The sequence below is a fragment of the Juglans regia genome, chromosome 3 (genome assembly GCF_001411555.2).
Source record: "Juglans regia cultivar Chandler chromosome 3, Walnut 2.0, whole genome shotgun sequence".
NCBI lineage: Eukaryota > Viridiplantae > Streptophyta > Magnoliopsida > Fagales > Juglandaceae > Juglans > Juglans regia.
In genome coordinates, this window is record NC_049903.1 from 15,558,726 (window position 1) to 15,571,699 (window position 12,974).

At 36.2% G+C, this 12,974-nt stretch overlaps 1 pseudogene; it reads right to left on the reverse strand.

Annotated features, from left to right (window-relative positions):
- Positions 1-11,458: 11,458 nt before the first annotated feature.
- On the reverse strand, positions 11,459-12,487 carry LOC108995201 (annotated as a pseudogene).
- Between the last annotated feature and the right edge of the window lie 487 nt (positions 12,488-12,974).

Below are 12,974 nucleotides of genomic sequence, written 5' to 3' on the forward strand. Positions count from 1 at the left end.
AAAAAGGTAAAACAATGCTTTCATACAAAGTCTTACAACTTTCTTTTAGGGACCATACTTTGCCCCTCTATAGCCTTGCACCAATTGTGCACAACCCACCATCAATTTTGAATTCAATCCCCCAAAACCGACCAACACACTCAATCGGATGCATGCCCCTTCACACACTATTGCACTTCTCACAAGCAACCCAAACCAGTCATGCTTGGCCTGCCTGCATAGCCCATACCCTACATCAAGTGGCCATCTTTTCCAGCCAACAAAATCCCCTTTCACTCAAGCCACCCACCCCTCTCTCATGTCTCTCAATTTGCTTGAATCCTTTGCATCAAATCACTTGTGTAATTTTACAAACAACATGCATTTCAGCCCATGCCCTACCTTGTACCGAAACCCCCTCCCTCTCATCTCAAGTTTCCTTTATTCCCACATCCACCCTCGGCATCCTCACTCGCACAAGCTAAGCACTTCAAACTTTGCACAAAAGAGAAACCAAGTGTGAGAGAGAGGATATAAGGGAGCAATCTTTTTCTCTTAGTGCTAATTTTGGTAAGCCCTCTTTCCTCATCTTTCTCTTCTATTTTTGCTACTCAAGTTAAGAACATGTTAGCATGTGTGTTGAAAGGATTTTCTTTAAGTGAAATGGTTGATTTTGGTGAAGTTGGTATAGGCTCAATTCGGTTAGCATGAACCTTTTGTTGATTTGTGGACATTTGAAGTGCCACGTAGCCCTAGGACCTGCTTGGTAAATTCAGTTTTTTATCAGCTTAGAACTTGCTTTTGGTATTATGATTTATGATCCTTACCTAAGCTTTACATATTAGAAGTTAAATGAAACAAAACGGATAACAAAATCATCTCGGTTAGCCACTTTGCTACAAATATTGTTGACTTGAATTCTTAGTTCTAATTATGAGTTTTGTCATTTGTATGTTGAACGTAGTTTCAGTTTTGGGCTTGTGAATTGAGGGTATTGTTCAAATATGATAGATTTTGGGTGTTGGAAGCTATTAAATAGCATATTCATTTATGCCTATCTATGTTGAAATTTGGCCTATGTATATGACTTTATCACATGTGTAATTTTGGATTGTATGAAGATCAGTGTCTTAGAACTTTCAAGAAATGTTGTTTGACAACATGTTACAATCTTGGATCACCTTGAAGATTTTAGAACCTAATGAACATTACAAACAAAGCATACTACACATGGATCTTGGAATGATGTTCTTGAGTTCAAGTTTTACTAAAGTAGACTTTTTTGTCTTGAATGATGTTAACAACTCCTATGCTTGTAACAAGAGTATATTGCATGATTATAAATTTGTATTAGAGGATCAAGAAAATATATAAAAGATAGTTTGCAAAGTTTTGCAATACTCATGTTTTGGCAAAGGCTAGATTTTTTTTTGGAAAACTCTATTTGCACTTGGGAGGGGTACCCCTTGTGTACACAGGCCTCCATGTGGATGCCAGAAACGGCTGCGCTTTATTTACAGCATGTAAAAGCAGATAGACTCCCAACGCTGTGTTTCATTTGCAGCCCTCAACTGATAGACTCCCCTTCGTCTTCATCACAGATGCCAACGACCAAGAGCATCCCCACCCACGAAGAGCTGCCACCACGGTGATGACCTCTCTGCTTCCCATCTTCTTCATTTTTCGTCTTCGCTATCGTGGATCCAACCATGCCCTGCCATTGTCTTTCCCCTTCCCACGATGCCTGTAACCCTAACCCACCAATTTCCCACAGTCTTTTCCCTGCAGATTTTTCTCCCTAAAAATTTCTACTAATGATGATGAGCTCTCGAATATTAGGGTTGCAAATAGACATGAATTAAAACTCGTAAACGGGTTGTGGTTCACTATGCAAGCATAATCTTCCATAGAATGTATAGAGGTTAGATATATACTCCCAACAACTTATAATTAAACAGTTCATAGGGAAGGTTTCCTTAAAGAACTTCATGTTTGTTCTACGATAATCAACAAATATTTTGAACAGATTCCTTAGAGAATGGCAGATTCCTAGAGAAATTTAAACCATTGGGATCTTTTTGTTTTTTCAATTTAAAAAATTTTAAGGTTGAAAATCCAAAGAACAAAATGAAAATTTTCTTTTCTGGATAATATGAGGAGCATGATCTATTTCTCAGTTTATTTGACCTCATATAGTGTCACTATTGCCATTGTCTCCACTGGGATTTATTACTAGTTGTGTTTATTTTTCAAAAGTGAAAATAGATACGAGATGACATGCTTTGGGGTTTCTTTGTCAGTCGAAGCTTTTAATAGATATATTAAGCATAAAGTTATGTGTTTAAACTTTATTTATTGTCATGCGGTATGGTTTATATTAAAACTGAATAATAGGTTGAGTTAATATTGGATTAGACGACAAATTTAATAATGTACACAGTTTTAATTTGCTCTTGATAACAATCCAGACAATACATTGTATGGTATGCTTACTTACGTTGTTAGAAGTAGTATTGCCAGTTATTTCTCTGTTCAATGTTCCCAAGTCATTCTTTCCTCTCCATTGTTGCAGGGGTAATCCGAATCTTGCAGTTTTGTTGACATCTGATTTGCACCTCTCATGAGACAATGGTGAGACAGAGAGATTATTGACCTTGAGACAATGGTGAGACATGAAAGAACATGCTTGCACACACACCTACTGTCTCATGATAATTTGGGTTGCCCTGAGGCTTTAGGTTGTTTGACCCTAAGATTTTCCAGTTTTGATTTGAGAAGAAGATATCGGTTTAACCTAAAGAGTCTTTTTTTCCTTTTTCCCTTCTAACAGATGAATGATTTACTCAAGAGGAAACCTTCTATTGCTGAATTAACTGGAATCGGTGAGTCATGCCTCAGCTGCTTTGCAACTCATCTTCATACCTATCTTGTAGCAATAGTGGGTAGTACACAAGCAAGTCCTCCAGGCTCACCTATTCCTCCCTTGGATACCACCACTGAACTGCCTAATACATCTTAGAGTGGACGCTCACTGATATCATTTAAATCTCTGCGTTCTCGGCACATTGGAAGTCAATCCGCAAAGGCAAATTCATTTCATCTAGGCAGCCTTAGTCCAAGAACCGGTTCCTTGAGAATTTGACCATTACTTTGTCAACTGCAGTTGATGCATCCTCATCAAATAATTCAGAAAATGATATCACCAGGAATCTGCCATTCTCCCCCTCGAGTTTGCTAGAGTCACTAGGAAAATTGGCTATTGCACCTGCTTTATGTCTCACAACTCAAGTCTCTTGTTGTGTCATGTTACTTATTAGTGTTGTGTAGTAATTGGCAGTAACTGGGCCCTATTTTTTATTGTATGTATTGACAAGTTTATCTAAGGTTTATATGTATTGACAAGTACGGTATTGACAAGTTGTTGTATGCATTGGGTACTAGCCTGATTTTGTCAACAGTTCTTGTCTAACCCGAAGTCAGTGTTATTGATTTGGTATTGGCAAAATTCCAGATTTGGTACCCCTGTTTATGGAATCTTGTTTATGTCTTTCATTTATAACTTGAAGTCAGTGTGTTATTGATCAATCCCAAAACTGGGTAACTCAACTTTTATTATGAATGAAAATAGCATGGTCACAATAATATGTCAACTCATTCCAGGAAATAATATGTTCTTGCTCATTCCTGGAAGAGAAACTATCATTGTAACGCCCCAATGGAAGGCCCAAATCACATGGCCTATACTCCAAAAGGACTAGTCAATGATACAATTAGAGCCCCATTAGAACCTTATAAAGAGCAAGAATTTCTCCTTCTCAAGCAATGTGGGATCCCATACACCACCTACTTATATCCATATCATATGGGGTATCACAATCTACCCCCCTTAAATTCCCGACGTCCTCGTCGGGCCTATCCATTGTAGATGGCGCGGCTCAAGTCCCACATTTCTGGTTGGGATAGGCTCTGATACCATTTGTAACGCTCCAATGGAAGGCCCAAATCACATGGCCTATACTCCAAAAGGACTAGTCAATAATACAATTAGAGCCCCATTAGAACCTTATAAAGAGCAAGAACTTCTCCTTCCCAAGCAATGTGGGATCCCATACACCACCTACTTATATCCATATCATATGGGGTATCACAATCATAACATCCAAAATAATGTAGTTATTTGTTCCAAATACACAAAAACACAAATCTGCCATGTGTCCATGAATTAACTATCTCATAAATAATTCATTCCAAATACATTCAATACATATAAATATTCTAAATATCAAAATTAAACTCTCTCATTGTGCCAATTGTGGCACTTATCGAACCCAAGTTGCACTGGTGAGAGCTCATCCATCCCAAGTTGCACCGGTTGTGATTGTTCCACTAGTGGAACTTGGGATAAAGAAAAGATATTACTAGAAAAATATGTAATTATTTAAGATTTCTTACAGTTTGTGAAATGGCAAATAAATTCCTACAAGTTGATGATATGTCCTTATCCCATCTTCTCATTTTTCAATAAAGAAAAGATAACTAAGGAAGGAAACAAATAGTCACTCTCCATGGAAAAAATGATAAAGCAAAAATGTAAAACAAGAACAATTTATGGACACAAATGATAAAGAAAAAAAAAAAAAAACCAGAGATATCACATATGCTGGACACAATTTCTAATCAAAATGCATAGAACCAAGTTGCATTTGTTAAAAGATCACTCCAATCTCGCATATCCAGATCACTCCAATCTCCCACAATTTAAAAGAAGAACATTCCATGATTCCAGATACACAAAATATTTCCAAAACCTCAAACTAGAAACAACACCCCTAAGGCAACCACAAATATGAACAACCCTAAACTCATCAAGAAAAGATCAAGAAAACAATGTGTTGTTTCCTAATGTGTGGTACTTTGCAGATCATTCTGACCAGTATTTTGGTGACAACAATCAGGCCTTTGGAATCATATCATGTTGCTCTATGGCTCAAAACTTGTACTGGAGAGTGGTAATGAAGGAGAAGTTAATGGAGAAGAACAGAAATATAGGTGGATGAGTAAGTTGGGGTCAAGACCACCAAGCTGTCTGCATAAATGTGAAGGTTGCATTCCTTGTTATCCCATATAGATACCCGCAACCACTGATCATGTAGGACTTCATTATGCCAATTATGAACCAGAAGGGTGGAAATGCAAGTGTCTCGTAGTTCCTTCTTTAATCCTTAATAATATTATATGCATCCTTTTACTTAGCTCAAAAGTACTAGCTTGTATGTTCAAAACATTACAAATAAAAAGTATCTCTTTCTTTTACTTTACTTATAAAAAAAATTGTTCTTCCCCTCTCACTTTAATGTGATGTAGAAGGATTTTTGCTTGCAAGTTGCATTCCCTATAAACCCACAGCCAAAAGGGAGAAAAAGAAAATTACAACTTCAATGTAAAGAACTGCAATGAGAACAAAACCCATCCATCTTGTTTCCAATATTTACTTGTTGTGGAGAATAAAACCTTTCAGTATCCTCCTCTCCATATATGCCAGTTGCAGGTGGGATATTTTTTTATTGATTAGTAAAATGATTGTAATCCAGGTTGAGAAACCTCAATCAAGAATCAAAGAATGGGAAAATACAATCAAACCTTTGTCTACCCACGACGACACTCTTTCTAACACTGAAATCAACCATCGGTGCAGATGAGGGTTCGACGACATGATGGGGGTTCAATGGCACATTGATGCAATTTGTTCTGGGATGGGTTCGACACCACAATGGGGATTGGTTCGACCGGACGACGGCAAGTACACTTTCATCACTCGTGGATGGAAAATATGATTTTGGTGTTGGTGAGAGCATTTTGATTTGTCAGAAATCGAGTTTTTTTTTTAATAATATTGGCTGACGTGGCATTATTCTTCAAAAGCTACCCAACGACAAGTACCTGTTGCAATATTGTTTTTTTTATTATTAAATGGTTTCCTTTCCATGTATATTTTAGCTCGATGTAAATGCTTGATTTTAACACTTGTTGGATTAATTTTGGTCATGAGTATACCAAAAAATTTGCTTGCCATGTAGTGCTAGGTTGTAATGAACAAACGGAAGCAAAGAATGAGTCATTGTTTTGATGATTTTTTTATAAAGATAGTTCTAATTATGGTCCTATTCAAATTTCAATATTTTAAAGTGAGATTAGCAACAGAACATGTTTGAGGTCATGTTTTAGAGTGCTAATCTTGAGAAGTTTCGGGGTTAATCATTCAAGCATAATTTAGGTTCAAATCGTCACTTAGTCAAGTGTTCCAATTATAAATTTCAAGGTTATGTATGCTTTTTGGTTAGGAATTTAGAAATTCGGAGGTCAAAGTTAGAAATTTAGATTCAAGTCCTCACTTTTTTTTTTTTTGAACAAGTTGACTGCTATCATATATTAAAAACCAAAGTACACCAAAAGTAAATAAACAGTAGTGATTAAACTATAGACATAGAGAAGGTGGGTCTTTCCTGCAACAAAGAAGGTGGTAATAGGATTTGAGGAATATTCCCAAAGGCTTGCGTCACCGTTGCCCATTGTGTGCATCGATTCTTTGAACGATGGATTTTTCTGTCATTCCATTCTTTGAAAAGGAGTAGATGGTGTTTAATATCACTGATGATGGGGCTCATGGTCCAATCCTGTGCTATGGATGAGTTGGATATTGCTTCAATGGTAGTACTTGAGTCCCCTTCAAATCCTCACTTGGTACAATACTTCTTTTGGTTTAAGGTTATGTTGTTCGAAGGATACTGAACTAGCATAGATGTTAATGTTATGAAAAGTAATTTTGGATTTTAGTTTATTCTGGAACAATCCATAATTGAACAAATTTTCTATTGCGATTGTTGCATACTATTATATGCATATTACATACTATTTGTCAAGAACTGCCGGGGGAGGGGGGTATGTTGCGTTTCATATTCCGACGCTTTAGTCTTCGTCAAATACCCAGCAATGGTAACTTGATCATCTCATTTGATGAATTCTAACTTCTTGATTTTAAATATTTTTTGTTTGAAGTATTTGGTAAAAAGATTTAGAGTAATTAAGAATATAAAATATTTATTTTGGTTTTACATATCTTATTTTAGTTTTCTTTAACTGACTCCTTTAAAAAAAATAAGAGATTTTTATTTATTTTTGTGGAATATACATACCATTCATGGATCGTACCTTTCATTCCAGTTATAATTCCTATGTTAATAGGGGTGGGACTTCACCTTTTTCCGAAGGCAACAAAAAATGTTCGCCGCATGTGGGCTTTTCTTAGTGTTTTATTGTTAAGTATAGTTATGTTATTTTCAGCCAATCTACCTATTCAGCAAATAAATAACAATTATATCTATTAATTTGTATGGTCTTGGACCATCAATAATGACTTTTCTTTAGAGTTTAACTACTTGATCAATCCACTTACTTCTATTATGTTAATCTTAATTACTACTGTTGGAATTATGAGAATTGGGGGAATCACAACCACCAAGCCCAAAACAAATCTTTTTAATAAAATAATGTCATTTTGGTGTAGGGTTTTGTTTTAAAAGCCCCACCCTCCTTCCCGTTGTCCCATCTTGTTGCCATTGCCCCCAAGCCCAAGTATCTCTCTATATCTCTCTCTTTCTCTCTCTCTCTCTCTGTGGTCACCGGGTAGACAGCTCGGGGGACCAATTTGCAGCCGTCACGACAGGAGCATGTGCCCACAGGGGGCAAGGTCAAGAACTGGTGGCCCAGCTCTCTCTCCTACCCCACTTGTAGTGAGGGGCATGGCCAGCGGCCACCCATCGAGGGGTGTGGGAGAGGTCCTGGATTTTCAAATTTATTGTTGGTTTAAAGATTTATTTAGGGATAAAACATTTAATTTTTATGTTTAAAGATTTTCAAATTTTGTAATATTGTAGTTTTGAAGTGAAAAATAGGTTTTGGGCTAAAAGTGGCCCAAAAAATTACAAAACAGATTATGGGCCCAAAAACAGGTTTCTTGGCCCAAATAGGCTGATGCCCCAGAGGGGGGGGGGGCATTGGGGCATGGGTGGGCGGGTGGATGGCCGGGTGGCACTCTCCTCCAAAGCAAAGGGTGGGTGTGAGTGGTTAAGGATAAAACGATTAGGATGGAAAATAATATTTTGAAGTAGAAATTTGAGAAAACCGTAACACACAAAATTAAGGAAAAGAAAAAAGACAAGAAAGAAAAACATCATCTTTACTTTCTTCAAACATAGAAAAATACAATCTTTAACTCTCATGCACAAGAAAACCCCACGACAAAGGATCCAAACGGAGCAGCAAATCAAATTACATTATTGATATTTTACTTCTGCAAAAGAATGAAACTTTCAATTTGACTATATCCCCCCCAACTCAAATAACTTAGAATGTAACAATGAGTGAATCAAAATAATAAATTTCTCTCCCACTTTTTTTCATCTGTCCTCTGCCCTACACATGAATCCAAGACAAATTAATAGCTTTTGTTGACCTTGTACCGATGCAGAACCCTCTTCTTCTTGCTCGAAGTGTTCACAATCGTGAGAACAACTTTCCCAAGTTCATTGGTTCTGAAACTATTGTGAATAGGTCCTTCCTGATATCCCATCTTCTTGGCCTTTTGCACAATGATAGTGTAAGAGCCCTCATCGATCGGAACAAAGTCCTCCTTGTAATTCACTTCCCAGCCCAAAACACTCAAATCCTAGACCAATGTGCTTCCAACCTGCCACCATTTTTAATCTTTTATCAAAGCTCCAAGTAACATCAATCCGTGTTAACATCAAGAGTAAAAGAACCATATTTGGTACCTCCAATGCGGGTAACTCAATGGTTTCAGTTGATCCAGCCTTCATTATGAATTCTGAAGCCACGTTGTCTTTGCCGGAGAACTCATAATCGTTCTCCTTGAAGCCGCTGTAGTTTTCAGGAATCTCCTCCATCGGAATGTACCTGTGCAATGAAGAATCGGGTTAACTTTGTCAGCTTCTAATGGGTAGGAAATATAAGCAACTTTCAACAATTTCCAGAATTTTTCCTTTTTTAGGATATCTCATATATTTTAGCCTACATTAAAAGTGAGAAAGTTTCCTGTAGTAAAAATTCTAATTATTTAATTTGAATTTGCTGGTTTAAATTAAAAAAATTCTAGATAATAAAATACCCGAAGAATTATATAACTAAAATTTATAGATGCATCTATGAGAAAGAGTGATGTGATTTCAAGTTGACATGAGAGGTAGAGAGAAGCCTAAAAGGTGGGTAGAAGTCTAAAAGGTGGGTAGAAGTTATGTAGTGCTCAATTCCCATAGGGTTAGGAATGCTACTTATATCATTGCATATTATCGGATGATAAGAGATCCATAAACATCAATTCCCCATAAACCATAACTTAGTTATTACTAAACCATAATGCATAATGTAACAAGGTTCAATCGTTAGAACTGTTGCTCTTCTTCTCTTTGGAGCTAATGATTCTTGGATCATTTCATTTCAATCATCATTATTTTGAGCTTACCGTTATGACCCCATCACACTACTATAAATCCAAAGCCTTGACAGGATCTGATCAAGGCCTGCCTGTAGACTGTCCCTATTGGAACTGAAATTTGAAGGGACTGTATTCTAGATTTTTCTACTGCTTAGTTTTTATAGTGAGAAAATATATCCACGAGAGTTGTGTGGCTTGAAAAATGTAACTGTGTGGTAATGTGTAAGATTCATGGATCTTAAAGTTGATATAAAATACTTGGTGTTGAGAAGATTTATCCAACTTGATATTCATCTTGGTTTATCTGACTTCTTCCAAGTTCTAAGCTTTAAATTCATTATATGAAACATGAAGTATTAGATATGATATGGTGCTTGGAAAATTTAACTGAATTGAAAAATTTACAAAGGACTATCCCTTTTCCCCCTCAATGGACAAATTGAAGAAGATTGGTTCTTGGAAAGTACTTGTATTATGGAATAATGGTTTAACCAAATAAATAGCTCAATAGCAGTTGATCTATATTTGGTTACCTATTGTTTTGATTCTAACATTTAAATCCAAAAATCCTAAAACTGGTAGTATGCATTTCTAATGTCATGTTTCTCATGTACCTCTCACATTTCAATTTTTAATAGAAGTTTCTTGGTTTCTCATGTACCTCTGACAAACTAAATTTTTTTTGTATGGCAAGAAAGTGTTGATTTTGTGACTCTTGTTGGACGCAAATACTTTTTAAAGACCATTAACTGGTCTCTGATGATGTCATTGTTCACTGTGAGTATGAAATATGCTTCCCTGCTTTATAGTTTCAATGTTGTAACATTTCAGAGTATTTGGATTTGAATTCCTTGACCTTTTGTTAAAACTAAATATCTTTGTTCTATTATTTCTGGAAGTCTCTGATTATTATCCTTTCCTTCAATGTAAACGATAAACGATTTTAGTAATATAAGACTATTTGTATCTTGAGTTTGAAATTACTATGATTCTGTTATTTGTTAAGTGGTGGGCAATATTTTTCTAAGAAATAGAACTTCTTTCTTGCATTTAATGCTAATTTTCTATTTAGAACATGTATCATAGGGCAGTTGTGATCACTTTGATATGTAACATTAACTGCATACACATGAGCTTCATACTCATTGGAATCACACTATATATAGTTATTACTTGGGAAAAAAAAAGACAGTTTGAAAATTGGTTGTGAGGACGAGTAAATGATAAATAGGTAGTGAGCTTTTATCATTTTTCAGCAATATATATATATATATATATTTGTGTGTGTGTGTGTCTGTCTTTGTGTGTGTCGTATTAAAATAACAATCAATGTGAGGGATTGCTGCACTATTTAGGTGATATCTTACAGTTATATATACATATATTATTTATAAGTGTAATATATATAATGTAGCATTCCCTCACAAATATATTATATATAAGTGTAACTATATATAATGCAGCATTCCCTCACATATATAATATATGTGAGAGGGGTTGTTGCACTATTTAGGTGAACTATACCTGAAGTATAGCTTGGGTATAGTTCATCTTTGTTTTTGTGCCTTTCTTTCTTCTTTTTTGAAAAACCATTTGCGGCAAGTAAATATCGCCGGAAATACTTTTTTTGTCAGAAATAATCTATTTTATAGCGACAATAATTTTTAATGGCTAGGAAAAATAACGAGTATTTTGTGGCGATTTTACAACTTTTGTGACGATATATATCGCCGCAATTGATTTTTCTCAACGATTTAATGGTAAATGAAAAGGTTATTTCCGTTGATTTTTTGGACAGTTGCGACGCACAAATTCGCTGGAAATAGTTGTTTTTTGCGATGATTTTTGCCTATCGTTGAAATTGATCAGAAAAGACACTTTAATTTCGCCGAAGAGGCAGTGAATTAAAAATCATTGAAAATGCTCAAATGCATCGATTAATAGGAGTTTTTGAGTCGATTTTTAGCGCTAGCTAGAAAAGATCTGATTTCTTGATCTTACCAAACCCAATTCAAGGAAGCTCTCTTGCATCAATGAAATGAGATTATCTATCCCTCCGAGATACAAGGAACTAAATGAAGCTTGTATTGTTTCCTCCCTTCTTGGCTAGAATTGGCACCTGTTAACACGACGCGAATGAATAGATCTTCATGAGCTTTGTCTACAACATGTTGCCACCGATAAACAAGCTTGGCTGCATTTTCTTGCAAGTTCCTATTAACTGTGAATACAATCACAGTTGATGGAACATGAACCGGCTTGATTTTCCATGCAACAATGATTCCAAAACTGGACCCTCCACCTCCTCGAATGGCCCAAAACAAATCATCCCCCATGGATTTTCTATTAAGGATTCTACCCTTGACGTCAATCATTTTTGCGTCAATAATATTATCTGCAGCAAGGCCATATTTGCGCATCAAGCTGCCATATATATCCTCCCCCACTGAAGTGTCCGCCAACACCCACAGTTGGGCAAAGTCCCACCGGAAAGCCAAAATTTATACTTTTCTCGGCAATCCTATAGCAAACTTCACCAATAATGGTACCGGATTCGACCCAAACCATGCTGTCTTCTGCATCAACACTGATTGATCGAAGATTTATCATATCGATTATGAGAAATGGAACATCAGATACATAAGAAAGGCCCTCATAATCATGACCACCGCTTCTAACTCTGATTTACAGGCCATTCTTTTGGGAACAATTAATGGCTGCTTGAATTTGGGAGACATGCGATGGCGTAACAATGACAAGAGGTTTTGGGGTGGCAGTTGTTGAGAATCTAGGATTTTGTATGGAGAATTCCAATAAAGATGAATATGAGGAATTGGCAGGGGTGTAAATGACTTGAGAAATTGAGGAGGTGCTGGAGTTAACAGCATGAAGGGTCAGGCATTGAAGGAAGTCTTCATTAGTGTGAGCCGAAGTTGCCCATAGATATGAGAAAAAAGTAAAAACAAATGCAAGCACTGATGTCCTAAGAAACTTCATTCTTGTTTGTGTTGCTGTGCTAGAAATTGGATGCGTGTTTCATTATTTATTGTGTTATGAGGAGGATCCACTACTTGTTTAAGACTTGGAAATTTAATGTACGTGAACGTTACGATGGTATTATCTTTTGCATGTCGTATTTTCTAAGGTTAATTTGCAGACCATTCCAACATCCAGATCATTGGAGAGATGAATCGCCACAAGAAATTAAATAGGCCGGAACAGAGAAAATTCGAAGCTAGCATACGTCTGCAAGTAGTAAAGTCCAAATTGCACGGCAACTTTGACACTATTGAAGTTTGACCATGCAACTAATTGTCACTTTTCTTCACCAAATTTCTTTGGTGTAAATTATGGACTCTTTCTAATTCATACATACATACATATATATATATGCATACATATATACATGATATGGATAGACACACAGACATGCATATATAATATAGATGCGTGTAGATATAATATCAATAATAGTCCTTACAAA